Source organism: Macrobrachium nipponense, chromosome 18 (genome assembly GCF_015104395.2).
Source record: "Macrobrachium nipponense isolate FS-2020 chromosome 18, ASM1510439v2, whole genome shotgun sequence".
Taxonomy (NCBI): Eukaryota; Metazoa; Arthropoda; class Malacostraca; order Decapoda; family Palaemonidae; genus Macrobrachium; species Macrobrachium nipponense.
In genome coordinates, this window is record NC_087211.1 from 48,906,832 (window position 1) to 48,931,520 (window position 24,689).

A 24,689-nucleotide genomic window follows, 5' to 3' on the forward strand; every position below is an offset into this window, starting at 1 on the left:
CTGAAGTAACCTTGCCCGATTGCCCTCACAGAATAGCGTACCCCAATGCTACGCTAGAGATTGGTACTTTGTTGAAAATTTATATTATTATTGCTTTTATTTGACTTAGAAGAATTTTTGATTCTGCCAATTCAAAAAATTATTTACTTTTAAACCATTGTTTGATATTTAGGTAGTAGGACTAGAGTTTATAGCTAGACGGTGGATGTTAAGTCCCTTGAAGAATTTGTATGGCTCTTATTTGATTTAAAAGAATTTGTTATTCAGCTAACTCAAAAAAGTTACTTACTTTAAGCCAGTGTTTGATATTTACTAAGCTAGAGTTTATAGCTAGACTGTGATCTGAAGTCTCCTGAAGATGATTATTACGAAACTGATGCTCAAGTGTATCGCAAATTTACGGTCACTGGGGTACTAGGTATATTTCTTCTTTTTTTATATGTGTTTTACATTCAATGGGGCTTGGACTGAACACTATCCTCATTGGCATGGTACTAACAGGCTGTTGTATGAACTTTGTAGCAATATTTTGAAGCGCAAAATATGATAATGGTTAAGAATTTATGATTTTACCAAAATTTTCAAACAATGCCCTCTAGGAAATTTGCATTTCAAACTGACCTTTGTTAATACTATGGTACTCTTATTTTCTTGTCACTTAATGATCTATATATTTCTAAATGCTTATCCTCTATCACATGGGTTTCTGACTGTAAATTTTTGCAGATCACCTTGTTCTACTATGCACATTTTGTGGGGATCCAGTGGAAACTGGTTTCGTTGGGATGGGGAACCAAAAGTTAGGTAGTGCTTAATGGGTCTCATAGGTCCCCCCAACTCTTGCCTATTGGCCTGACTTCTATACTCTTCTAAGCCAATCCAACCATTGGTGAATTTTAAGAGGCCCACGTGGTCACATCTGCCCCCCCCCCCATCCCCCAGAGAGTAGGATAATGTGTAAGTCTCACAAATGTAACTGAATTTTGATAATGTGTACCTACTGCACAAAAGTAAAATATTGATAGTAAGCTACAGCTATTGGAAAATGTAACAATCCTCATAATTATAATTTCTCTCCTCTCAGTACTTCAATTACTTTCAATATATATATATATATATATATATATATATATATATATATATATATATATATATATATATATGAATATAATGTAAATTATATGTCTGTATGTATATGTGTGTGCATATTTTTCATATACTATATATAATTCTTAGTGGCTCCCCATGAAAGATTTCTAGATCTGCCACTAAATCCAACCGAAAGAAATAAATAAATTCACCAACTGGACTGATCTGAATTGCATTAACCAAATGACATGCAGTGAGAAAAATATCCTATTTAATTCATATTTGTCAAATCTATAGGTTGATATGTATGTCATTAGAAAGAAAAAAAGTAAAAGATATTGCAATACCAGTTATGGGGTGTGTACTGAGGTGATCAAGGGAATGAATAGATAACCCTCCCCCCACCCACCTAACCTGACTTTATGAGCCATAAGTAAAGTAAACTCCAGTGATCTCACAAGCTTATATTCCCCAACCTAATGTTCATAATTAGTGTGTTATGCTTTACTGGCCAGGGAAGCTTTTTGTCTTCCTTGATACCCTTATCATACCTGACTAAGATAAATTCATGACTGGAATGTGTTAGGAAAACCATTTCACAAAAATGAGAAAATATTTGTTTGACGTGTGTTAGAACTTGGAGTAGAAGGAGCTCTCAAAAAGACTGGATGAAAACCTGCAAAATCGTTACAAAAATCACGAAGGAAGTATATTTAGGAAGACTGGATCTTGTAGAAATTCTGGCAGAAAGTGCCCAAGACAGGTTAGACTGGACAGGATTTATACCATACCTAACCTTGTAGAAGGAGAACCTGGTTTCCAGATTCCATGAAGATGTATAACCATGTGTTTTTGTTGGCACAGTATGGTCTTATACGTATTTTGTTTTGAGGTGATCGGAAAAAAAAATAGTATTTGCCATACCCTCTTCTTGAGGAGGCCAGTAGTATCAAGTTCTTTTTCTTTAAAGAATCATTAGATGAGTTGCCTTCTCTTGAGGAAATATTGTCTGTGATCCTTTACATTAGCTGTTATAGCCACCGCTGAACCATTTGGTTGTTGACAGTCTGAAATTTAAGGATTTGCAGTAAAGTGAAAAGCTTTTAGTAAATTGGTGTTACCTGTGGTAGTCTGGGTGGATTTTCTTATCCTTTCAGGCTACTATAATGAGTTAGACTTCAATAATGTTATTTTAGTTCTTATAGTGCTTTTATGCATGATATGCAATTATTATATATAAATAAATATTCTTCATTACAGGGAACTACTTCAGCAGTCATTTCATTATGGGTGGCGAGCGTTTTGACACAGCCCAACCAGAGATGTATCTCTTTGGGGAGAATATGGACGTTAATTTCCTAGGATCCCGACCAGCTCCTGTAGGTTTTCACTAGGGATCCTATTATTTAAAAAATGCTTTGTTTTGATTTGTGTTTATTATAATGAAATGTACCAAATGTCAAACATTTATTTATCAAGTAAAAGTATTCTGTACAGTAGAGTTGGTAGATTACAGTTTTACCTGAATTTTACTTTGGCCCTGTTGATTATTTGGTTTTGTATTAGTTGTTCTTGTGTCAGGTTACCAACCCAGATTGTAAGAGGAATTAACATTTTAACCATTAGTGCTGGTCTTTGTACACTGTCAATCAGTGCTGATCTTAGCAACCCATAAATTGATCAATTCTTTATTGTTATTTTTTTAATTTCAAGCCAAAACTTTTTCTTTTCTGTAGCATGGGTATTTTAGTATGAAACCCTGCATATTAAAATTGCATAGGGGAAGGACTATAGTTTTCCATGGTAAAAAAAAAAACAAAATAAACAGCAGGTTTGAATAGAAAAAAAATACAGAAAAATCTGAACTAAATGTTTGGCTGATCACTTCTGTTAGCAGACAGATATCCAAATTTCACTACATATCTGCATTGATATGACCGCATAAGCACTGATTTATTACTTTGATGTAAAGACCAGTATTAACCATGCTGACATAATCTGTAACCCACTGTAAATAATCAAAGTATGGGTGCAAATTGTAAAATAAATATAAAGAAGGCTTTTCTTGGTATTTTGCTTTTATATTTGTCTTCTGTTTTGCATTTAGTTCCCATATCCTGCCCCAACTGCAAATGAACAACCCAGCAAAACCTTTAAGGGTCCTAATCAACATTAGGAAAGAGAGCCTGAAGTGTTTGTTAAGGCCCCAGATGATGTGCTGTATTGAAGGAATCAGAGGAAAGGACCCCCACCACCAGATTCAACATAGACTTCACCTTTGATTGTGATGTACGATGTGCGATTACCATAATGTACTTTTGCACAGAAGAGGTTACAACAAGTGGTATGATGTAAGTTATTTGATTGGCAGTATGGACTGTTTTTAATCCTGAGGTTTTGGGTGTCAGATATGTGGATATGAAATTTATGAAAGGAGACCTAAGGGATACAGTATTGCATACTATTATCTAATAATATTGGATAATCTTTTCTACAATGTGTGAATGTGAGAATTTAGTTTTTCCTTTTAATATTTATGGTCTTTACTTATCTGGCTCACATTTGTTATGTTTTTAAGCCTCATTAGAAACCAAGATTTCTTCATTGAGAAACTTGTACTTGAAAAATAGTTTGACTAAATAAACATATACATACATATAATGAATGAATTATCTCATTTGTTCATGAAACTTACCTGACAGATATATATATAGCTGTATTTTCTGAAGTCCGACAGAATTAAAAATTCGCGGCACACGCAGTGGGCGGCCAGGTGGTAGTACCCATTCCCGCCGCTGGGAGGCGGATATCAGGAACTATTCCCATTTTCTATTCATATTTTTTTCTGTCGCCGGTCGGTAAACAAACTGTTTACAGACCTCCGCCTAGGATTTTGAAAAACTTCATTAGCCACTTTAAGTATCCTAATTATTCTTTCGATTATTAACTTGGATTTGTGGCTAGGCATATGCTATCGTAGATTTTTTCATTGCATTTGATGTCTGAAGCTAGTTAGCCTAGTTTCAGACTTTGTTGTCTGCATGGTAAGGTGAGGCTACCGGAACTTTCGGTAGACACTCGCTTAGTATATATGACGTTTACATGTTTTCTTTGCATAGGTAATTAGTGTAATGTGTGATGATTACGGAAGAAGGAGGATTCATTTACGCATTTTAGAGCGTGTTAGAATCAGGAGTTTTCTCACAGTAAACAGAAGTTAGAAAATGAACCTTCTAACCTCCTGTAGATTTTATTTTGCCTAACCCTGTGGTATGGCTTACAGGCCTAGAAGAAGTGTCTGCTAGAGGATTACATCAAGTAATCTTAGACTAAAGTGCTCGCTCTCCAATCAGTGTTGTGAAGTGTAGTGCCCCCTTGTGTTGTGGAGGGGGCGTCAGATCGGCCCCATAATGCCTCTAGGCCTGGACCTCTGTCGGACTCCCATGACTCAGGGACGAGGGCATGTCGAAAAGCCGCAAGAGGGTTACGGGGCTCCCCACCGATCTGGCGTCCCTTCGGCAGAAACCTGTTGACGCTTTCCCAGGCTGCTAAAGATCGTGCACGTGCACGAATCTTGAAGGATTGCTTCTCGTCCTCCGAGGCGTCCTCCCCACACAAGGGTTGGAGTTCTCGGAAGGACTCGCGCCCCCTAAAGAAGCTTTAGAGAAGAGGACGCTTCACGTCCTCTCTCTCGTCACGAGAGGATGAAAGAGTAAAGAGACCACATTTTCCCTTTTAGAAGAATGCACTGGCTCTTTTCCTAAGGGTACATTTAAGGAGGCTCATTCATCTTGCCAGAATGAGTGATTTTGCCTCCTGTGAGTGAACGCTCATGTATATCATCAGTTATACATTATTAAAGGAGGCTCATTCATCTTGGCAAGAAGAGTGAATTTGGAGCCTCCTGCGAGTGACCGCTCATGTATAACATCATTTATACATTATTAAGGAGGCTCATTCATCTTGCCAGAAGGAGTGATTTGAGCCTCCTGAGAGTGAACGCTCATGTATATGAACGCTCATGTATATATCACTTATACATTATTAAGGAGGTTCATTCATCTTGCCAGAAGAGTGATTTGAGCCTCCTGCGAGTGAACGCTCATGAAGTTAGAGCTGTTTCAACCTCGCTAGCATTCCAAAAGAATTTGGTAATCAAGGACATTCTTGATTCCACCTTTTGGAGGAGCAACTCAGTATTCGTCTCCTCTCCTCATGGACGCTCCGTATACGTTATGTAACGTTTCGCTTTTACTTCGAAAAAGCAAGCTGATAAGTTTGACGGCCGGCAAGCTGCTTTTGCACAGTCAAACAACTTATGTCTCTGGTCGGCATAAGAAGGGCAATTTAGACGTGAGGGAGCTTTTGGAGGTGGCTCGACGTCCTATAAGTAGAGACATTCTCCAGGACGCTCGGCAAGCACCTTGCGGAAGACGAAAGCCATACGTCTTCCTTTAGTGTTCACACTCTTCAGGAGCAGCGTGCGGCTCTCCATGGAGACTCGCATGAGGACGTCCCTTAAAAATATTCAATGTCATACGCAAAAACGTGGTTCGTCATAACATTGAGATGTTGGCAAGGTCGCTCGCCAGGACGCCTCTTGGCGGGCCTTGCATGCATCAAGGCGCTCAACGAGTTCCTCTCTGAAACGTCGTTCAGAAGACTTGGTGTTCTCTGCTCAGACACGCTCGTAGCTAAGCAGGACGTTTGTTGAGGACGCTCAGCAGGACGCTTTCCAGGACGCCTAAGCAGGACGCTTTTGAGGACGCTCGGCAGGACGCTTTTGAGGACGCTCAGCAGGGACGCTTTCCAGCACGCTTTTGAGGACGCTCATTAGGACGCTTTTGTGGACATTCGCCAGGACGCTTCGGTGGAAGCTCGGCAGGGACGCTTTGCGAGAGAAAAGACTTGTTGAAGAGTCTTATTTGCTGTTGAGGACATTTCTTTACAGAAATTTTTAAAAGGATTCGAGTTAGCAGAGAGACATACCCGAATTTTTTCTTCGATCCCCCCCTCTTTTCCTCTTCTTGATTTCTTTGAGAATCGGGAAAGATTATATACTCGGATTCCTGGGTGTACTTTCGGTCATGTTAAAGGGTTTTCCCCCTATTAGCAAAGTGCTAATAGTTTTGTCAAGTCAGGACGTTTTCCCCATTGTCATTTAAGTGGGGGACCCCTCATAAATGGGGTAGTTCTCATTGACATAGATTTTAACGTTTTTATCGTTTAAGCGGATAAACTCATTAACAAATTTCGGAAGAGCTCTCATTCATTTTCAGAGGCTCATCCGGGGTTAAGAGAAAGACTTGTAGACTATCCAGGAAGTCTTTTGTCCAATATCATAAGAACATTGAACGGTCTTTTTCGATCCTCGGTTCTCTCTTGATGATCTCTATTCGAATATTACTCCCTTTCTTGGAAAAGAGTCTTGGCAAAGAGTCAAGGAGTTCTTTTAAAAGTCTCGTTCATTAGAACGTGGACAGTCGTTTTCCTTTCTTTCTCTCTTCCTCGTCGAGGAAAGATGTAGTAGAGAATTCGATGTCAAATACTACAATACTTACGTAGTTTATCTTTGCGTCATTTTGCTAACGCATGGGTCAAGTTATATACGCATATCGTATTTACCTCTGCGGATAGAAGCCGAAAGAACTGTTGTTCTAATGTATTTATTTGACACTCCCTTCAACCTTCCAAGAGTTTTCGGAGTAAGAACAACTCTTCAGGTATTGTTACGACCAACACCAACTCAGCTTCTGTTTTTAGCGAATTCTGTTTCGTTTAAATAGGCCTGCTTGAGAGTTTCCTTTTGCTCGATAATATCATACCTAATTCCTTCGTAAAGGGAGTAGCTGGCAACTCAGGCAGATAGTATTCTGTTCACCATTGAAGCTTTCCTTCGAGGAAGACTTCTCCTTCACTCTTTTTGATAGAGATCGAAGGTGGTCGATCTCCAATCCTTATTTTGTTTTCTTGAAGGAAAGAATTTAGGATGGAGATCGTTGTTTCAGAATACTATTAAATATACTACGTATATTAACCTCGCGACATGATCTACTAAGCAGTTGAATTGTCCGAGGGGTAGGCGCATATCCTAGTTATTCTACGGATTGCGACTTAGCCGAGAAGTATTCTAATTGAACTGCAACACCAACTCAGCTTCTGTATTTAGCGAATTTTGTTTCGTTTAAATATGCCTGCTTGAGTTTCCTTTTGCTCGATAATTTCATACCTATCCCTTCGTAAAAGGAGTAGCTGGCAACTCAGGCACATAGTGCGAGACGATGATCAAGGCTGCTGTTACTGTGATCTACGCAGTACCGGCTAGCTCGGTGTCATGCGCGGGTTTGGTTACGTCTCTCTCCCTTGCGGGAATGGCTGAATAAACGTCTCTCTGCCCTACAATCATGGATTTTTAGCCTCGGGTTGAGAAAATTTCTAGTAATCTTGAATGATCATACCTGACGTTTACTTAGAAAATTTCAACAAGTTTATCTTATACTTGTTAGGTGTCGGGTTTTACCGCACGGTAACATTCTGTACGAATCTACCGCGGCATAGCACTATAATAATGCTCTCCTGCTTAGCCAAAGTGCAGCCTTATTTAGGGAAGGAAGCAGGCTGAGTGAGGGAATGGATGAGTTTGCTGGGGACCATTTCCTCGCTGGAGAAGCTTGTTTTCCCTGAATAAACAGCAATTCAGACCTCTACAAATTTTCCTCACGAAGAAATTGGAATAAACATCAAAGATCTTGTAATTCTAATTTTCTCTCAACGGCTTGAGGATCACCTCGGGTGATAGCGAGAGGGTGCCAGACATCCGAACAGAGAACAGATGTTCTGGCACATTGTCTGAAAGAATTGGAAGCCACCAAATTGGTCGGCTCTCCAGTTCCTCGAAGGGTGAGTTTGGATCGAGTGGCCCAAATCATCTCGGATAATTTCTCAGCTCTCACATAGCTCGAGAAGAGAGAATTGGTTATGGGCTTGGGCACGGAACGTAACGATCCTCAAGAGGTTCGTTAAACTAGTGCACGTTCCGTGCGGGTCTTCTCGATCGAAGGCAACAACTACTGACGTCTGAGTAATCCTCACATAGAAGTATGTCGAAAGTGAGGAGCGACTGAGGGCGTCCTTTCGTTAAGTTTTTCGTTAATATTGAAGACGAAGGAGCTTCCTCTTAAGTTGTCCCTTATTCATGATCCTAGAGGATTAGCTTTAATTGTCGCCACATGTTGGCCTCTAAGAGGTTGATTCACAGAGGTCAGGTAATTCAGGAGAATTGTCCAAAGACCCTTCCGAGAGAATCGGTGTAATCTAACATCGTCACTTAGTGAAGTATCTAATATCTCTCCTCTCTAAGTATGAAGGCGTTCAGACTATCGAGAAACGATAAGATCTTCAAGATTAATGGCAGTCTCTTGGCCAAGGCAAAAGCAGTGCTACCTATTTTCAGTTTTCACTCGGAGGGGGCCGTTTCTGGAGATAGTGAAGGGAAATGACTGTTCCTTCTTACCTCTGTGAATGTCGTTATGGTTCTATCTTTCCGTATGAAGTATGATAAGATAGAAGTCCTAACTATTGTAGAATATCAAATAGTTGTTGACGGCCTCTAGGCTCAGAGATTCGGTTCTGTCAAAAAACAAAGCTTCACGATCTTTGAGGTCTGTGGAGATCTTGAAATTCTCTGGATCAAAGGTTCCGGCATGGTACTTAGACGTAGTCAGAGTTTCTGATGCCAAAAGCATTTCGAACCTATCCTTTCTGCGAACTTAATACATGTGACCAGAAAGGCTAATATTCTAACCGCTCTAGCCACGGCAAGGAGGGTTAGTGAGGTTTTAGCCATCATCAGAGGTTTTGGCTTTAAAGACATAATGAGGTCTGTCCTCTAAGCCCTTCCGTTCTTGATAAGAAACCGAAACCTAGTTCTCAACCCTTGACCCGAAGGCTTTGAGACCAAGGGTATGGCACAAATTATTGGGCAAGGGCATTAGAGAGTCCTGTGCCCTGTAGGGTCTCTCAAGTTTTATCTTGATAAAACTATAGAAAGTCAAGGTCAACGGACAATCTGCGGTGTTCCATAAAAAGACCAGACTGGTTCATGTCCAAGAACACCCTGGCATTATAGCCAAGGAGTTCTTTTAAGAGGTCTCATTCATTATGTTTGCATAGAAGATTTGAGATTTTTTCTTAATATCAATGCTCAAGAGGTGAGGGCGCGGCCTCGGAAGCATTTCAACAGAGCATGACACTCAGTAACATCCTGAGTGCCACGCTTTAGCGAAGCAACTCTGGGTTCGCTTCACACTACCGACAATCTGCGATGTCCGTAAAAAGACCAGACTGGTTTCATGTCCCAAGAACACCCTGGCATTATAGCCAAGGAGTTCTTTTAAGAGGTCTCATTCATTATGTTTGCATAAAGATTTGCGATTTTTTCTTAATATGAATGCTCAAGAGGTGAGGGCGCGGGCCTCGGAAGCATTTCAACAGAGCATGACACTCAGTAACATCCTGAGTGCCACGCTTTAGCGAAGCAACTCTGTGTTCGCTTCACACTCCCGACGGGATGTGAAGACGACATTTCAGATCCGTAAGTCGCTAGGACCATACATATCCGTAGATATATTATTGGGTGCAGGAAGCAACACGAATCCTATCCTATAGAAAAGGGATAGGTGTGCTTTTTTTAACTTTGAAGGGTTGGTCGCTTGAGGCGCGTTCCTTTTCTTTAGCCTAGAAATTATGGAACTAACTTTGATAGGTTAGGTCAGGTGGTGGTTTTAGCTTCGGTGCCCTCAGAAGTATGGTCATATGGTCTAGTCACATTTGTGGGTCACGCCCCCTTGACAGATCAATCTAGAGCGCACCAGCATTACAGGTCTCTACCTCGCTGGCAACTCTAGTTACGCAGAAGCAGACTTTGGTGACAGTAATCACGAAGTCGGCTATGCTAACAGGTCAGGAACCAAGATGTATATCATCTACTTAATTTAGTTTCCCAAAAAATCCTATCTGTCTGATTCCCACCATCCGAAGGTGGGATTCAGCTATATATATATCTGTCAGGTAAGTTTCATGAACAAAATGTTATTGTTATAATACAATTAAGTTTGTTCATACTTACCTGGCAGATATATATAATTAAAGTGCCCACCCACCTCCCCTCAGGAGACAGTGGCACTGATAAAATAGAATAGAAAATGGGAATAGTTCCTGATATCCGCCTCCCAGCGGCGGGAATGGGTACTACCACCTGGCCGCCCATGCGTGTGCGCGAATTTTTAAATTCTGTCGGACTTCAGAAAATACAGCTATATATATATCTGCCAGGTAAGTATGAACAAACTTAATTGTATTATAACAATATCATTTTTTAAATTCTAAATGGACTCAAATTTTACTGCTTTCCAAAAATAGTATTATTTACCATACTGTATGCAAACTTATTATTATTAGTTTATCATTTTCTTGCAGCTATACTCCACGAGATCCAAGTATGAATTCGGAAACTTATCACTACAAACGTGGGGCTAATCAACAATTCTCACAAGCCTGCCATGTATTTGATCCATCTTTATATCCTGAGGAAGATTTGGTATACAGTTTTGATCGAGAAGTTATTCCAATAGTTATATACTGTGTAGCAGAAGAAGGAGAAGGTATGTATTCAACCTGTAGAATGCTCAAGTAGTCTGGAAAACAATAACTTTCCCTCGAATTTTTCTACGGAAAGTACTAGTTCCCCTATACTATTGAGTAAGCTTTATTTTCTTCCATTGAAAATACTAGAAAGAAATTGAATGAGTAATTCCTTTATTCCATACTGATAAAACATACTGATAAAACACTTTTGAAGATCTTTTAAATTCAGGACAATTTCAGCTGTTACTTGCAACCTATGACTTCTGTTTTTAATTTTTATTAGACAGAGTTGATTATTTATAAGAAAATAAGTGCTAGACTTAGATATTGCTTACATTAACCCTTAAACGCCGAAGCGGTATTTTAAAAATCGTCTCCCGTATGTTGGCGGCGTTCGCGAGTGACCGCCGAAGCGGAAAAAATGTTCTTTTCAAAAAATCACATCACGCTTAGTTTTCAAGATTAAGAGTTCATTTTGGGCTCCTTTTTTTGTCATTGCCTGAAGTTTAGTATGCAACCATCAGAAATGAAAAAAAAATATCATTATCATATATAAATATTTGGGATATATGACAGTCGAAAAAAAAATTCATATATTGTATACAAATCGCGCTGTAAGCAAAATGGTTAAAGCTAATGAGTTTAATTTTTTCGTTGTATTGTACAATAAATTGCAATCATTTTTGTGTATAACACATTGTAAAACGATCAATGCAACAGAGAAAAATATTATCACAAAATGATGCATGAATTCGTAAAGTGTGGACGTTAAAAAAAAACTTCAAAAATTCACCCTAAATCAAAATATTGTGCTAGAGACTTCCCGTTTGTTGCAAAATGAAGGTAATTGTTTGAATATTACTAGAGTGTAAGTGTTGTAGCTTACAATTGCAGTTTTCGACTATTTCGGTCTAGTTAAAGTGACTTCCGCTTCACCGACAAGGACAAATTTTTTGCTACTTATCGTTAGTTTGATTATGAAAATATTCAAAAACTGATAAAAGTTACAACCATTGGTTGTTTTTTTATGTATTCTACATGAAATTGAGTAGATTTTCATATATAAAACTTTATGTAATGGCTAATTTAAAATGGTACAAACATTACGACAATTAGCCTATAAAATTTTTGATTTTTTTTGGAAGAGTTACCGCGCGGAGGTAAGGAAACAAAAGGTTTTTTCTTAAATTCACCATAAACTCGAAATACTATCGTGCTAGAGACTTCCAATTTGTTGTTTTTTTTTCAAAATAATGGTAAAAAGATTGAATATTACTAGAATATAAGAGTTTTAGCTTACAATTGCGTTTTTCGACCATTTCGGTAGAGCCAAAGTTGACCGAAGTTTGAAATTTTGGCACATCGTTATTTATATGAAAATATTTCAAAAACTGATAAAAGCTACAACATGAGTTTTTTTTTTTTTGTATTCTACACGAAATTGCGCACATTTTCATATATAATACTCCATGTAACGGCTAATATAAAATGGTGCAAAAATTATGTCAAAGTGACGAAATAATTTCCGAGATGTGTCGCTGATGCTTTTTAGTGCGAGAAGAAAGAAATTCATGCTTGCGCGCCTGGGTAACGATTGTAAACAAAACAACGCCTTGATCTGTGAGCTTCCAGCATCCCCCAGGGTGCGTGATTCAAAAGTTTTCGCCTAGTAGGCCTATGACTATTTTTCCGTAAATTTTTTTAAAAACTATTTATATCGACGTACCATACATCCAATCGACACGCAACAGGACAATTATATCGACGTTTAATACGTCCAATCGGCGTTAAAGGGTTAATTACTAAACAATTTTACCAAAGACGCTAATGTTAGGTAAATACTGTACGTACTGCTGGATGTGAGGGAGAAATGTGTCATCTCGTGATTGTAGGAACAAATATTTTGTATGATTTGTCAAGCATATGTAGCCATTTAACATGTTCCAAATATTTTCAAGATTGTTGTAAGTGGTTTCAGTGCTCTTATTGTATATAAGTCATTAGTTGAAATATAAGTACTATTGCAGAGTTAGTTTTTTATTTTTTCAGTTATGGTACTCGTTGACTGGCATTTGATGTTTTTAATTTTTTTTGCAGGTTCTGTCAGCTGTTCTTCCAAATCACTCAAGCCATGACTTTGAAAATATAGGTATTTTGCATTCATGTCAATAAAGTCCTTCTGATGACTGATTCAGCTTATTGTTGCCACAAATCAGATTTCCTGGATGCTCTTGTGCCTGTTACATTACAGGGTAGACATATCTGAAAACCGGGTTATCTGAGGTCTCAAAAATATATTGAGAAGCATATGTTTATTGTTTATCACTTATTTACATTGAAATAGTTAGTGATGAGGAAAATTTATATAGTAAACTTTGAAAGCCGCAAAGATTTAATGTTTTTGAAGGTTTACCCCATTTTCCAATGTATATATTGAAACTCTTTTTCTTTTAATTTTTTATGGGCAGTTGCAATTGTAAAAATATTTTTTTTTAATTTTGTACTTCAGTTATTTAAATATGATTAGAAAATGTAACCAGAAAAATGCATTTGTTCACATTGTCCATACTTAAAATCAACTAATCTCTTATGTAATTCAATCTTTATTTCCATTTGACCAATTCTGACATAAACTGAATTAAAGAATCAATAGGGTGTGGGGAGAATCTGGTAAGAATGACCAAATTCCTATAAGGCCCATTGTAAGACCTCACTAGGACAGAATCTTGCTAGTGCTGGATCTGAAGTTATGGGATCAAAGTGGTAGAGCATTCATTTCACATTGCCTTTTGAGGGTCATAATAATTAATAATAATCCAAATTCATTTAGTACTGTCTGATTATGGTTTTGCAGTTATTGCTTTCATGATTTTTTTTTAAATGTACCTACGATTAGTCTTTTAATGAGCAAATTCATTGTTTTGGTCCACTTTATTTTGGTCCTTAAAAGTATTTAGTTTTGCAAATTGCCAAGAAGAAAAAAGTGAACTTGCACCGAGCACTTTTGTGAATGTTTATTTTCACAGATTTTAATCATACTGTCTTCGGAAACATGTATGAAATAAATACACAAAAGCACTTGGTGCAGCTTCATTTCATGTTTGCTTCTGATGATTTTTTTATATTTGGGTCTTCTATTACATTATGACTTTATAGCACAATTTTTCTTTTTTTTCTGTTTCTCAAGATCCACCTCAGTCTCATGCAACATTTGCAGTCGTTGAAAAACATAGTGATGGATTTGCCCTGAAGCCTTTAAAGCAAAAGTTGTTTGTTGATGGGCTCTCTTATCTCTTACAAAGAAATTTTATGGAATTGAAAAATAAAACGCAGAAAATTCCAAGGTAAGTTTTGCAGCAAAGGCAAACATGAGATTTTATTAGAAATTAGAAAAACTTGTTTTACCTGGCAGGTCATCCCTCTTGGGTGCAGCCTCTAGGGGCAGTAACAGTAGTTGAGTCATTCCCTGTGTTGTCCAGAAAGTTTGGAATCATGAGGCAGGCTCTTTATGTATTAGTTAAAATAGTAGATTTGTATTACAAATTAGATTTTATTAGAAGACTCGGTTGTTTATACATAACTCAATTTTTGAGAGGGAAGAACATCATATGTTTTAAGGAAGATATACATATAGAAATTTTTTATGTAGTGGTTGATATGAACAAGGGATGTGTATGGCTTTTGGAACATGCAAGGAAGGCATTCAATGGATGCCAAATATTTCCAAGAAGCAGCTAGACATCACAGTTGTGGTGTCAGAAGTTGTAAAGCCAAGTCACTGACACAAGGTTGAAACATAGCAAGGCATTCCAGGAGTCATGTTGTGCACTAGGCTGGGGAGATGTGTGGCACATCCAACTTAAATGTGTGTGGCTGACTTTAAACTAAACCCCGGAGTGAGTTCCTGCATGCAAATTGATACTGTGTTTTGGACATGACTGGAAGCTCTGTTGTGCACACACTTTGTAATTGAGATGGACAGACATCACAAAGAGAATCCTTGTCTGACCTCAAAGTCATCAGAGGCAAGCAGGTGGAGAGGAGGCTGGTGCATAAATGTCTTTGCTTTCCCCTACTTTAACTGGGTGTTAGACTTAGCCAGGATTTCCAATTGACCATATGTCACTGTAAGTAAGTAGAGGACCAGCAGCAGGCAAGTGAGAGTATTGGTCTCCAGCAACATTGACACCGCGGGTGTTTCAATACTCTGATGCAATACGCACAAATAGAGGTGAATAGAGTGAAGATTAGGGTAAGTGGAAAGTTGAAGAAAGTTAGCCAGCCCATCAGGAAAGAAGGACTTGCACCTTTTTAAATATTCCCCAAGGGCTCAGACAAGCCTCATTTCATCAGCTTGAAAGGGTTAGGGAAAGAAAGTTTTCCAACTCGCCTTCGTGTATTTTAATGGCTACTTCATGAAGAAAGGTGCCAGCAGTGACAGATCTCGGCAAAGCTGGATTCATACAAAATTTCTATGGTGGAGTAGTACTTATAATGATAAAGCAGTACTAGTTTAAAAATAAAAATGTTTCAGTCACATATAAGCCTGGCTGAAATATCTAATTCCCATGTAATAAGCTGTTGAATTCATCATCCTATACTGGAGTAAAAAAAGAATTATGAAAATACTGATGTTGTTATGATGCAATGCATAAAAGACACTCATGCAAAAATATGCCAAGATATTTATTTGAATTTTAATGAAGCAAAGCAATATGTCATAGCCTATTATCTATGCTGAAATGTCAAGGCCAGTGCTAAATCAGTAATAATAATAATAATAATAATAATAATATAAATCATGAGCATTGAACTTATGGAAGCACTTGAATAAATTTAATGAAATAAGGAAGTAATCCAAAATGATACTGGGGAGAAAACCCACAGACATACTGACACTGGAAACATTATTACATGAGTGAAATGAAATTGGTTAATTGTACACTGCTCAAAACACAACTGAAACTGTAAAGAAGTGGAATAGTAACTGTAACAGCTACTTTATATCCATTTTATTAGAATATAAGATGAAACCATTTAAATCCAAAAATGAAATGAAGTATAATCCCAGATTACTAGGAAATGCCTACTGCAAGAGAAGACAGTAACAATGAACAGCAGTTATTCAATGAAGTCAGTTGTATTTACAAAGACTTGCGCAGTAGCAATAACTCATGCAGATCTGCCAGCCACTTGAGGAAAATGGCCAATAGAATTCTAACGAATTTGGGAGCATTGCACAAACCATTAACATGGGTTAAATAGTAATGCTGAAATCTCTTTGGGAAATATGAAAGAAACAAGACAAATTATGGTGAAACAAGAGCATAAACTTAACCATTTTGGAAGGAGAGGCAACATGAATTTGCTTTCAGAAGAGGTGCAGAGAATGACCTTACCTCTGCTCCTGCCACTAGAGACACACTGCAATAGGGATGTCTGCCAGGTGAAGGTTTTCTCTTCTTTTCATTTATGTGTTTTTGGAGCTGCTGACTGCAGGATTAGGTAAAGTCCTCTTTAGTTAAATGATTAAATGGTGGTGTTCTATATTTGCTACAAAAGCATTCATTCATAATGCGTACTTGGCTGTCTTGTGTTTTGAAAATATTGATTTATTTTGGAAATATGTACAGGATGAGTTTTTCACACATATGTTGTGATGATTCACACCTGCACCATGTTTTGGTGTTGTTGAACTGAATTTTCCAAAATGTCTTATGTTTAGTGTAGTAATTATTAGTATATCATTGTGGTTGTATGTGACTGTCTTATTAAAGATTTTAAAGAATCAGAATACTAGTATTAATTGAATATTTCATCCTTTATAGGTATCTACAGAAGAAGATGCAGAAGATAATGGAGCGGAGTGTGTTATTTGTATGTGTGATTTACGAGACACACTGATTTTACCCTGCCGTCATCTTTGTTTGTGCAATTGCTGTGCAGACTCCTTAAGGTATTTTTAAGTATTTTTACTTCTTCTCTTTTGAAGATTGCATGAAATTATTAAGAAAGATTTACAGTTGTAATCTAGAATATGATGTATACGAAGACATAACGTGCCTGTTTTGGTGCCAAAAGATGTGGATCTACACAGTGTCATTTCAAAGATTAAAATGCTGTTGATGTACACAGAAACATCATATTCTAAGGAGAATTACTACCCTCTCAAAAACCCTCTCATGTTGGTTTTACTACTGTTACTCTACTTTAAGTAGAGAGTCAGGCTCTGCTCACCATAATTTTGGAGTAACTTCCTGGAAATGGATGTAAGCTGTTTCAAGGCTTGATGCTTGTAACATTGCAAATACCAGTTTGAGAACTTCAGATCTACAGTAATATCTATTGTTTTTGCTTGACTAATAAGAAAAATTACAATACTTGTGAATACTACATTTACCAGGGAAGCTTACCATGCCAGGTTCTTGCTAGTATTGGAAGTAGCTTTACTAATCTGAGTGTAAAACCTTGTAGATTTTGGAAGTGATACTGCTGCCATGGTATCAGCAGACCAGTGTGGGTCTCCCTTTCATTTCAGTTACTTCTGAATCATCAGAATCTGTGTTAGTAAAAGATTCTCAAGTGAGTGTGAAAGGTAATAAAAATACAGATACTTTTGAATCTAATGATAAAGAATCAAAGTTTCTCTATAGTATACAGAAAATTTTGTATCAGGAAAATTGAATGTACATATTTACATAAATGTAAGTAGCTGAAGTGGCTACAAGACTGAGGCAAGATTGGGTTAATACAGTATATGTCTCATATCCGTTGTCATTACCTACTCATTGTAAGAACATCCTCTTTTGCTGATGTTTATCATACGCAGCCAGTGTGAATGTGCTGTGACAGTTACCAGCATATTTTCTGTATATTTGTGTTGAAGACAGCTTTTATCTAGTACCTTCTGCATAAGGGGTTACCAACTTATTGTGCCTTTCAAGGCATGCTGTACTTTAGCATCCATCTCATGAATGAGGAATTTCGGAAGCTAATGAACGGTGGTTTTGGCAAGCTTGAGCCCCTATTTTAACCCTATTGTGTATATTACAATAAAGATTTAAACTTGAGTTTACTGTTCATTTCGTATCAGAATAGTCAACAGCTGGAAGTTTTTCCAGCGTCCAGTGTTTATATAAGCGTTGCTGAAGGTTCTTTGGAACTTACTATTGGTGTCTTCTCACCCAGCTGTCTAACTCTCTTTACCCTACTCCAGTTTTCACTTCTCATTTAAGAACATTCTTTTGACAAACACATGGATAGTAAAAATTTGGTTCAGAGCTTTCTTAAACTATTTTATACAGTAACGATAATTAAACTCAAGTAGTTCAAGGAAAATTATAAGAATCCTTACTACTTTTTTTTTTTTTTTTTTATTTAGTTAAAGTAATTTATAGATATGTAATATATGTAAAGTTTGTTTTTCTCCAGTAAAGGGCTAGTCCTTTGATAAAGGCCTTTAATATGTTAGTCTTTAAATATTTAAGGTAGATTCTTTCTAAGATCATTTTTCTCTCATTAAGATGTTAATTGTATAACCCAGCCCCATGGGGGATGAGAATTTTGGTTCAGGTGTTTGATTTAACTACTTGGTAATCTTATAAGATTCCAGGCCTTTAATATATAAGCCTTCGATTTGATTTGATGCGGAAGATTTGATATTGAAAGTTCAAGGCTTCATCAGCTCATTTCATGCATTTTTCAATGAAGAGCATATTCATTTGGTGCCCTTTTTATTGTCTCAGTTTTTATAAACACATTTACTTTATTATTGTGATGTGTTTGTTGTTTTAGAAATAAGTAATACCTGTCAATCTTTTTTCAGATATCAAGCAAATAACTGTCCAATTTGTCGTGCCCCATTTAGAGCACTTCTGCAGATAAAAGCTCTACAAAAAAGCTCTGGCCCCTGCACTAATCCACAGTCAAATCCAGAGGTAAGATTTTTGTGTATGGTTAGTATTAACACCAAGTGTTGTGTATCTTTTGTGATGTCTATGTAATTCATTGTCTTCCTACGAGAATACAAACCGTTGTATTTTGTATAACGTCTTTGGTGCTCATGCACAAAACTGGTTGCTGAACTTAGAAACAATGCTATATTTAGGTGGAGATGGGGCATTCAATGTCTGGGAATACCCCCACTCTGTATCTACACCATCTGGTCACTTGTTCTTCAGCTGCCATAGAGAGCAGACGTAACATCCTTCTCACATGTGTGACAGTTGAATTTGGATGAGTAGCCTACTTCTTTTCTTGTTTTTTCTTTAAGATGTGTGTGGTCTTGTCTTATATTATGTTTTTGCTGCCATGTTTCAATCAAATGGATAAGACATGAACAGTGCCAGTATAAGGGACATGTACGTCTGTGTGGTTGTTTCACATTTCTCACCTCGATAGACCACCATAAGCATTGTTCTCTTTTGTTATGAAAGTCTTGTGTTGGTTCTTTTCTTTGCGAGGAATGTGCTGACAGTTGTCTTCTGTGTGGGAAAAGTTTGGGCATTGGAGGAAAAGTTGAAAGGCATTTGCTGGCATTGTCTAGGGGCCAGTTTTACCCCACCAGTGATGCTGCTGGTTCCTTATAGATCTTTTCTTCCACTGGCTTCCACTCTATTGCCAGCTAAGAGAACTTGCCACAACTAGGGAAGACTGCTCTCCTACCCCAGAGAACCTGTTTTTGCCCTTTCCTTAGAAGATCAAGACAGCTGGGGCTAGTGTTCCTCCATCAGTTTCTTTGTTCTCCAGTGATGATGATGCTCCCAAACAAGTAAAATGTTGTCTCTTGAGTATTTGAAAAAGGTTTGGCCTACACTGAATATTACTGAATGACTTAGCAAAGGAGGAATAATAATGATCTCATAAGTTTGTGTCTTGTATTAGGTCTGTTCTGTTGCTGATACTGTCCTGCTGCACCCGTGACTTTGTCCTTGGTTCCGGCCCCGACCAACCTTTTGGTTTGGAAGGTATGCTTGGTTCATGAGAAGAGGGGGGGAAGAATTGTGAAATGTAGTCATTCTTCCTACTGGTCCTTTTCATTATTTTTTTTTTCTCCGTTTCCTCATGCTCATCTGCATTCTCCTCCTTGCATCTGGCCTCTCCTCCAGATGGGAAGAAGAAAAGGAAGACTAAGGCCTTGCATAAGAAGTCCTTTTGGGCTTCTTGTATATGCTCCTCTTCCTTGGAGAGGAATGGGGATAGATCACTTCCAAGTGGCTTTGTTACCTCTGGCTGGGTAGCCTCTCATGTGCATACCCATTTAGCCTAGAGGAATGTTACCTCCTTATCCCCTTGTAAGCTATCAGGCTCACATCCAGTTGAGTATGAGCATTCCACCAGCCCTGCATGTGGTCGATATGGTGGCTAGATGTGTGTGTGGTGGCTCAGGACAGTTTTTCTTCTTATATCCTTAAGGAGTTCCACTGGGATGAGCCTGTTAGCTCTGTGCACACAAGATTCCCATTACCTCATTCTGCCTGGGGGATGTCCTTGGATACCTTCTAGGACAGCTCACCATGGTGTGTAGTCACCCGTGTCTCTTTGAGTACATAAAGCTGGTATAAGTCTGGAGGTGTGAATATTGTGTTACTGGATTCTCTTTCTATTCTTTTCACTTATAACAGCAGCGTCTGGGCTGCAGTACACACTGGAATTGGATGAGATATAGATGAATATATAGTGAGCACCCAGTTTTAGTTTAGTCTTAAGATTTGTTTGCACTTTCTCATTTAACGTGGGGAGAAGTGATACATTAGAGCATATTCTGAACATATTATTTGATAACAGTGAGTTTAAGCTGTAACCGACATACAGTTTCCAGTGGGAGATGTAGGTCTTCTTTGAATTCATTCCTTGCTAGAACACCCTCTTGTGCATAGGGTGTTCTTTCTCAAGGTCGCCCTACTATGCATTAATATTACTGAAAACATTTTTTATTTTGAATTTTGATTTTAATATGGTTAGTGTTGATGTTGTCTCTTTATTTACAAAAGTGCCTGTAGATGATTTACTCGAATTTTTGGAGGATGAATTAGAACGTCATGATATTCCCTTAACTGTAGCTACCTTTTTGCAAGACAGGTAGAAGCTTCAGGCATTTCCGGTTGGAATTCAATGTCAGTCAGTTGCAGGAACTAACCCCCTTCTTAAGGGATAAGTCTGAATAATATATAATAATAATATATAAATAATTACATCAACTTAGAGAGCAGAGCACTGGGGCAATATCTGAAAACCAGTGAAAATGAGTGGCTTAGGAGTGCATGGAAAGAAGGACTGATAAAAGTAGATGAAGACCCAGAAATAAATATAGACTTGAGAATGACAAACAGAATAGAAGAATGGCACAACAAACCAATGCACAGACAGTACATGAGACAGACTAAAGAACTGGCCAGTAATGAAATGTGGCAATGGCTTCAGAGGTGAGAACTCAAGAAGGAAACAGAAGGAATGCTAACAGTGGCCCAAGATCAGTCCCTAAGAACAGATATTTTCAAAGAACGATAGCTGGAAATAACATCTCACCCATATGCAGGAAGTGCAATATGAAAAACGAGACCATAAACCACATAGCAAGCAAATGACTGGCAATTTCACAGAACCAGTATAAAAAGAGGCAGATACAGTAGCAGGAGCCCTCCACTGGAGCTTGTGCAAGAAACACCAGCTACGTTACAGTTATAAGTGGTAGGAGCACCAACCTGAGGGACTGATAGAAAACCATCAGGCAAAGCCCGGGGAGGTATCAGAACAGATAGGGTGATACATACTAATAGATCAGACATGACATTGGCTAACAAAATCAAGAAGAAAGCATCATTCATTGATGTCACAATACCATGGGATGCCATAGTAGATGAGAAAGAAAGAGAAAAAATTTATGATTATCAAGACCTGAAAATAGAAATAAGAAGGATATGGGATATGCCAATGGGAAATTGTACCCATAATCATAGGGACACTAGGCACAATCTCAAGATCCCTGAAATGAATTCAGGAAAAAATTAGATGCTGAAGTAGCTCCAGGACTCATGGAGAAGAGTGTGCTCCCTGAAACAGCATACATAGTAAGAAATGTGATGGTCTTAAGGAGGCAGGATGCAACCCGGAACCCCACACTGTAAAAACCACCCAATCGAATAGGATAACTGTGATAGAAAAAAAAATAATATAATTATTATTAATAATGATAAAAGGCAATGGTTTGCAGCCGCTTAGCAGATTTTTAGAATAATTTGTTTTTATTCTGGAGTGCATAAACCAAAGCCTTTTGTAAGTTTGACCCACCTCAACCATCCTATTTTGCCTTGTGGCCAAAGGAAACAGTGACCAGATAATGGGCAGTGTGGTTATTGCCCCACTTAAGCTCCCATCTTCACCATGGCGTACCTTTGTCAAGGTTTCATGCCCAGTCGGTGACCAGGTTCCACCTTATATACACATGAGTTGCCAGATACCACAGATTCCTTGCATTACAATCTATGATTGTTTTTTAACCAGTTTCCAGCTGGTGCTAGAAGATTATCCTATCATTAAGACCGAAGGTTTGTTAGCTATGAAAAATACAAATTAATAAAATATTTGTCATTTTTGCACATGTGCACTGAAGACTCCATACAAAAAACTTTGGTTTGAATACCTAGGAAAATGCAAATTTCCTGAAGATTCAGTTTTTTTTAATATATTAAATATAATTATTTTCAGAAATTTATTACAGCAATGGTTTTGTTAAAATTAATATACAACTGACACATTTGCTTGAGTTTTTCTTTAGTAATTTTATATTTTAGCTTTGTTGCAATAGAAATTTGGTTGTTTCAGAATGGAGACAACATTCCACCCGGGTATGAACATGTATCACTTATTGAAGCTTTGAACGGTCCTTCGGTGGCGCCTCCACAACCGTCTGCACCCCCAGCTCATGAATTGTATGTTCAATTACCTCAAAGTCCTGTAGATGCTGCTGACACTCATGCACGCACTGAAGCCTCAAGGTATCAGCAGAAGTAACAACTGTTTGAGTTTTATGGGGTCAAGTTGTGTAGATTTTTCTCATAAGATTTGCCAAAAGTAAAGTCAGTCAAAATTGCAAATAGAGTATATATTTTTAAAGTGGTGATATATTGTGCAAATATGCTTTCAGTAGACAGTTCTTAGAGGTGCAAAATAAGCATTATCATATTAATTTACATTGTGGCTTTGTTGCAGTACATATATGTTCACATGCATTAAAAAGCATGATTTAACAAAAGCTCCTACAGTATCTCTTGATTATCTGTATGTATAAATTGATCATAATATTGAGGTGGTCTTTAAGAAACTTGTTAATGTGTTAGGTGTATCACCCTAGTGCCCCTGTAAATATTCCATTTCTTGTTTGTGGTTCATGTAAATCATTGTCTGTTTGTTTGGAATAGATCAGTCCTTGCTCAACTCCCTGAAATCATGTGCCTTAGCTGTAGCTTTTTATAAAAACTGTTAATCTTAGGACTTTAGGTTATTTATTTATTTATTTATTTTTTTTTAATATATTGTCAAGTAGCCGTTTGTATTTATAGATTTTAGTTATTGCTCAAAAATAAGATTTTCATGGAAAATATCATATGATTATAAAAATTTCACTGAAGCGTGTAAACTTTGTCTTAAATTCATTTGCCTGGCCAATCAAATTAACCTTTCATGAATACTATATTTGTTGGTATAAAGGCAAGATTTTAGAAGAAGAAAGAAAGGTCAAAGAGATTCATAGTATGCCTCACAAGCATATAAGTTTAACCTATGGGCTATGAGCAACTGGTTTTGGTGACATGTGAAAGATCCTCAGATGTAAACAAAAGCTAATGTGATATCCTATAACAGAGTTCAGCAGGAGAACCATGCAATGAAATACTGTATAATTTTTGGCAATTTGGAATATTTTAAATCCCATTACACAAATGCAGTAGTGTAATATGAAAAATTAAATACTCAAAAATCTATTCTGATACAAAAAGTACTGTCTTGGGACAAAACCATTTTACCTGTTTTTGTTCTTAGTAACTACGTGTCTGCTTTTATCTGGAACACTATACATACCAGTCATTATGATTCTATTATGTGTTGTGTTGCTTTAGTTGTCATCAGATTTTAGTTAATACAGTACATACAAGACAAAAATAGTCATCTTTGCTTCATAGAAATTGGTGCAAATTAAGGTTCCCAAAATATTTTTCATAGTGTAATGGCAGCTTATTTTTTTTTGTAGATTGTCAAAAATTCATATATGTAATTGAGCAAGTTCAAGTTCTTTAAACAATTCAGTGAGTTCAAGTAACTATTTTGATGCTGTATAAAAAGCAAGGTACAAAAAATTGACCACAAACTTGAGGTACAGTAATTATAACTAAAGGACTTAAATTGGAAAATTATTATTAATGAAGAATTTGTTATGTAGATACAGTATTTTTGAAATATTAGATACAGTATTTTTAAAATCATGAATACATTAAGTTTGAGTATGATAGGGTAAACATATCACAAATTTGCTTAATTAACACGTTGCCCAGTACAGGATACTTATACCCCTTAGGTGTTCAGTAAGATGCTCAATATTATGACTGATTTACTATACTTGATATTTGTGAGATATAAGCTTTTGTAAAAGGATAGTTTAGTACAAAAAGTCATTGAAGTAGTTTCAGATATTTTGGATTTTTTTACTGGTGTTGTCTTAAGTTGCACAGCATGAGGTACTACTAATGAAGTACTAATTGCATTTTCTCATTTCTATCCAAGTACTGTACAGTCATTTCATGTGTCTCTATTTTGCTGTCAGTAAGGGTTAATACCAAAAAAGTCTTCCCCATACTTCTTCATTTCTACTGTTGCTGATCCATGATATAGTGATTATTGCTGATGCTCAAACGAGCTTCAAAGTAATTTCAGCTTATTTATGTTGTTGTGTTTTTTATTGT

The 24,689-nt window shown here is 37.3% G+C and overlaps 2 pseudogenes; one reads left to right on the plus strand and one right to left on the minus strand.

The window, feature by feature from the left end:
• LOC135197025 (E3 ubiquitin-protein ligase MGRN1-like) overlaps positions 1 to 24,689 on the minus strand; it is a 99,005-nt pseudogene that overhangs the window by 30,477 nt on the left and 43,839 nt on the right.
• Positions 954 to 23,222, plus strand: LOC135197332 (E3 ubiquitin ligase Rnf157-like; annotated as a pseudogene).